The following is a 6,000-nucleotide window of genomic DNA, read 5'->3' on the forward strand; positions in this document are numbered from 1 at the left end:
CACTGATGGCGCTTCTCCCATGCTTATGCTGCCATTCTCAAGCAGTAGGAGATTGTAGAGTACTGTAGATGTTTTCTGTGGGGAAAGAGCACCACATAAGGCAGCAACGGAGAATCGGTGGTCCTCCAGATGGCATTGGATGCCAATCAGCTCCAGCCAACATAAAGCTCTTATGGTTTTGGACGAGGCCTGCCCGGATGGCAGACTGAGGCAGCTGCCTCAGGCAGCAGAACCCAAGGGGTGCCACCATGGGTGTCCCTGCCACCACCAGAGAAGCGGTTGCAGCAATGGTTTCCAGGTTTCATGGTGATATTGTGAGAGCCCCGTGAAATCTCATGAGATCCTTGGGGAATCCAGAAGTCGCTGCCACAGCCTCATGACCCTGGTAAATGAAGCTTTGGCGGTGGTGGCACATCTCCATTTTGCATCAGGAGCCAAAATGGGATGGTCTACCCCTGGTTTGGGACAAAGTATCCTTTCTCCCATGCAAATGTCATCTTTCTGACACTGCTGTAGGTACCATTGCCCTCAGAGGTGAGACAGGTGGTAACCTGAAAAAGGGCCTATCTCTTTTTGCTGTGGCACTGTTTACAGAACTCACTCCCCAAGGAGATTTGCTTGGCATCTTCCTTGCTGCCTTTAAGGCATGAGATAAAAACATCATTGTTCTCCCAGACCTTTTAGGTGTTCTTTGACATTTTTATTTTTTATTTTAGGCTGCAATAACATGCACACCTACTTGTGAAGGTGTAAAGTCTCATTGAACTTGGTGGGCAGAGAATTGTACTGTTAAAACACGTTCTGCTTTCTCTCAACTCTGTTGTCTTAAGCCTTTTTTACAGTGTATTTCTTAGTTAGAACCCTCTAGGTGGGATTCATCCAATCCTTCCCATCAGCAAAAGCCCTGTGCTAGGACTTCTACCTGCCCTGGCATCATCTGATGAAGGATGGTTTTAAAAAGCACAGACATTTACACTGTACTATTTTGCCACTGATAAAATGCAATGTTTTCCCCAGCTTAAATATCAGTTGTAAAAGGTGGTACTGTTTGGAATATCAGCACCTACTGGACAGTACCTGTAACATCTCCTCGAGCATGTTCAGCTTTATGAAAGCATTAAAAAGATTTGGTTTTTAAATTATTTAAAGGGTGAGTATTACACACACACACACTGCTTAAGCATGTGGGGAGGGTTTGTGCTCATGTAGCCCATTTTAAATAAAAGTAGTGCTACCCTGTCTTCTGACATGGAAAGGCCCTTTGAGTGACACAGTAGAACTATTCTGGGTAAAAAAAAAGTGTGTCAACCAATACTAATGTCAGCTACTCTACCAATGTGTGGCATAGACCAGGGTGCAAGCAGCATTGGAGCAAGGAGACATTATTCTCTTGTTCTGGCATGGAGGTTGCTGTGACAGACCCTGTGCTGCAGCCTTTTTATAACTATAATAAATAACAGGACTGCTGGGATTCATACTGAATGTTTGCTGGACTTGCTCTAGTCTTTAAATCTCCCTCTAATTGAGCCCAAAGCTTCTGGCTAAGCAGATAATTTGTGATGACTCAATGCCAGGAATTTTGAGAGAGCCAGTGTGAAGTAGTGGATAGAATGCTATGTTTGAACCAGAAGTACCCAAGTTTACTTCCCTGGTCACTCATAAAGCTGAGTCAATCCACCATCTCAGTCTATTCTACCTCACAAGGTTGTTGTGAGGATCAGCAGAATAACCCCCAGGGATGCTTCTCTGAGCTGCTTGGCAGAAGGCTGAGATAAAAATTATGATGATGATTAACAAACATACTTCACCATTCATTATTTTATTTCTAATTCAATTTCTGAACTGCCCTTCATCAATTATGATCCCAGAGCAATTTACAGCACAGGCATCAATTCATTAAAACAATGAATTCTTAACTAACAATTTTTAAACAGCTTAAAACAAACCATATGATCAGTACAGAGGACAACCCTCATCAATTTACTGCTGGACTTGTGAAAGAAATTTTCACCAAAGGCCTGGGTGAAGAGTAGGAAGAGAGGAGAAATTTGATTCAGTATGCACTTACAGTTGGATCTATCAAATTCACATTTTCCAAAACAGTATGTGAACTGAAAAAGTGTTATTGAAAATTTGCAGTTATCCAGATTTTGTGATGCAGTCCTCCTAACAAGGGATGTGTACAAAAATGCATACTACATATTAGGGGAAAGACTGCATTAACAATGAAGATATTGGTGAAAATAACATACAAAAATGCATATGGGGAAACTGCATGAAAAATGTGTTTATTAGCGGGAAATTTACACTAAAACGCTGATAGATTGTCTGGAGGATTTGTTGTTTAAAAAACTGCAAATTGCTGCAAAATGTGGATAATGAATTTAAGACCGGGGAAAATGAGAAACCGAGAGAACTGAAATTGACAGAATATTCCATCCCTAATGTGGAGCTCCATCTTTAACTGGCACCAAAAATGTCAAGGGAAGCCTTACATTACAGCAATCAGATGAGGGAGTTAGCAGAGCATGGATTACAGAGTCTTGGTAGTCCAGGTCCCAAAACAACCATAGCTGGCAAATTAGTCATAGCTGGAAATAGCTACTTGGGTCTGCAAAAACATGCTGGATCCATGAGCCCCATCCACTGCAGGCTATCTACCCAATTCCTCAACACAAGAACAACCAACCCACAACCCCTTGTTGAGTTTCAACTTTAGTTTATCATCCAGCCCCATGAACATAGCCATTGTTGTATCAGAACTCAGTGTCAGTTTTAGGATTTGACGCAAAAGCCAAAATGATGAAGGCACTCCTCTTCAGCCCAAATCCTGGGATATACATATATATGGAACTATGTCAGACAAAGGCTGGAGGCAAGGAAATAGAACCCATTTCATAGCTTGGCTTGGACAAGAACAACACAGTAGGTAGGATCTGAACACCAAGGATATGATTCAGCCCCTTTGGGTAAACATTGTTCAGACAGCATGACATCTGGTACTGAATTCTTCAATAATAATAATAATAATAATAATAATAATAATAATAATAATATACTGCCCTATACCCGGAGGTCTCAAGGCAGTTCACAGAATGCATGAATGCATAGAAGAGGAAGCAGGATCTTAACTTCTGGCTCCTCCTCTCAGCCTTCATGTGATCTTATGCACAAAATCTACACAAGTGCAAGTGATACACGCAAAGCATCTCTCTGCACACTGTGTGCATGTGTCATTTAATTACACTGTGTACAAAAGGACCACTGAATACATGGAGGTCCCTTCAGTAGAAGAGCCAGGCAGCAGATGCTGCGAAGTGGGGGACAGCAGTAAAGTCTTAAGAGAGGATGGAGCTTTGTATGCCACACAACTTGACCTGCATCCCCTAAGCCAGCCTACTATCCTCAGGTGCACTGTCCTATCACCAGAGGCGAGGTAAGACACAGCTGCCAGCCTGTTGGCTTCTGTACATGGAAGGAGTGGGTATCTACAGTGGTACCTCTGGTTATGTACTTAATTCGTTCCGGAAGTCCATTCTTAACCTGAAACTGTTCTTAACCTGAAGCACCACTTTAGCTAATGGGGCCTCCTCCTGCTGCTGCTGCTGCTGTGCTGCCACTGCGCGATTTCTGTTCTCATCCTGAGGCAAAGTTCTTAACCCGAGGTACTATTTCTGGGTTAGCGGAGTCTGTAACCTGAAGTGTATGTAACCCGAGATACCACTGTATACCCAATATGGAATCAGCTTCCATAATTATGGTGCAGGAAAACTGTAGTGTGAAAACTCACTTACCCCTTCAGATCACATCATGTTTTGCCGTATGGTTCCCCCTCCCCACAGCAATATGTGTAATTTGGATGTGCTTTTCATTGGGGAAATGGTGCAAGATTGGGGGCTGACCTCTCTTGCACACTCTTTCACATGGACAGTCCTACACAGATTCAAGGCATTCCTGCAGCTGTTCTGTTCCAACCGATTGCTCACTCAGTGAAGGAAAAGATACAGCACAAATTTCCTAGGCAGGTACAGTGGTACCTCGGGTTAGAGATGCTTCAGGTTACAGACTCCGCTACCCCAGAAATAGTACCTCGGGTTAAGAACTTTGCTTCAGGATGAGAACAGAAATCTCGCAGTGGCGGTGCGGTGGCAGCGGGAGGCCCCATTAGCTAAAGTGGTACCTCATGTTAAGAACAGTTTCAGGTTAAGAACGGACCTCCAGAATGAATTAAGTTCTTAACCCGAGGTGCCACTGTAGTTCCAGTGATGATTTGCCTTGCGTATGTTACATTTGTTCCCATTTCCAACCAAAAAGATCACTGAAGAGTCATCTGCAATCAAAATGTCTTTTGGGGTATACCAGCAGATTCCTCACTGCCCACTCCCAATTCCCATGTTCAGAGATTGTTAGTGAATATATTTAGATCCTGCCTTTCTTTTGAAAGAATAAGAATCCCCCCTTCCTAGATACTTACTTACTTACTTACTTAGATTATTTATAACCTGCCTGCTGCACAAGCCACTGGGCCCTTTAAGACCAAGTCAACTAAGATAAGAACAATACATAAAACTCCATAAAATAACACAGCCCTTAAAATTTTCCATATAGCAACTCAACAATAATTCGCTACATTGCAATTTATTAATAGCAGCAGTAACAACTAATTGAGTTGTCTCCTCCTCCAAACGTCCTCTGAAAATGGTGGGTCTTAAAGCTATCAACTTTACAGTTAAGAAACGGGGCCTCAGGAGGGTGGGAGTTCTTGGTGGGAGAGGGGCCACCACTGAAAAGGCTTGCAGCACTTGTCATAGTACTAGACTAATCACTACCTACATTTTCTGTATAGAAAGGTGGATATCTAGCAATATTTTGAAGGAAACGGACAAACGTCTGTAGTTAAAATGTGTTAGCTTTCTTCTGCGGCACTCCTGTGCCCACTTTATTAGGGAGGAAGGCTTACTTCTGAGTAAGCATGCATCACCTTGCCCTGTTCATTTCTCTGCTTCCCCTGCCTAGAAATCTGGTGGGAAAAATACTATTTCCCCGTGTTATATTGCACCTACCCGCCGCACCTTTGCACTCCCAGGTGTGTCTGTGTTTCCTGATTTCCGCACAGGAATTTCCTGAATTGATACACATCCAATATGACACGCCGTCGTAGCTTAGCTTGACACTCGCCTATATGGAAACGCTGAACCCTACATTCCATAATCGCAAAACTTTCTCCCGAGAGACTTTCAGCATAATGTGCAACAGGCCGGAAGGAAGAGCCAGGACCACATTTTCCCCCTTTTTATTTGAAGGCTGCGATCCTGCGGTCACTTACTTGGGAGCCTACCTCCCGGGGGCACTTGCCGCAAACCTTTTGGTGGTATGGGTGGGGGGACAAGGAGCAGAGTGAAGGAGAGAGGGAGGTTCCCCCTCCCTCCATCCCCAGGATGATGTCCCACCTGTGGCAACGCACCTGTGCGCCTGTTTTTACCTGGCCCAGGTCGCCCAGCTCTGGGATTGAGTCCCCTGAGCCCACTTCCCCTTCTTCAGGCTGCCTTGCCGTCTCCTCTTTCGCCCGCCAGCCTCGGACGCAGGAGCCGGTGCCAGCCACCTTCTTCCTCTTGAGCTCTGAATTCTGTTGCTTTTCCGCTGGAGTTTGGCTTTCTGCTCCCTCCCTCCTCCCCCTGCCTCTCCACTCTCTTCCCTTAGGAGCCAGCGAGGACCCCCCACCCACCCCCTTGACAGGTAGCATCCTTGCTGTGGATGAATGGGGGGGGGGGCGACAACCCCGGCTGCGGATCTATTCCAAAACGTATACCTGCTTCTACACACGCCCACCCAAAAAATCATCCCCGTTCCTTTCCGATCCAGCCAAAATCTCCCCCCTCCCTCCGACGGATTCCTTGATTTTGCTTTGCTCTGACGTTGCTGAGGAGAGAGGAAGAGGGAGAGAGAAGCGGTCGTGGGGGGAGTTCCAAAGACTGCAGCAAATTGGGGCAGGCCTGGGAT

The sequence above is a fragment of the Podarcis gaigeae genome, assembly GCF_964106915.1.
Source record: "Podarcis gaigeae genome assembly, chromosome: 6".
NCBI classification, from domain to species: Eukaryota; Metazoa; Chordata; class Lepidosauria; order Squamata; family Lacertidae; genus Podarcis; species Podarcis gaigeae.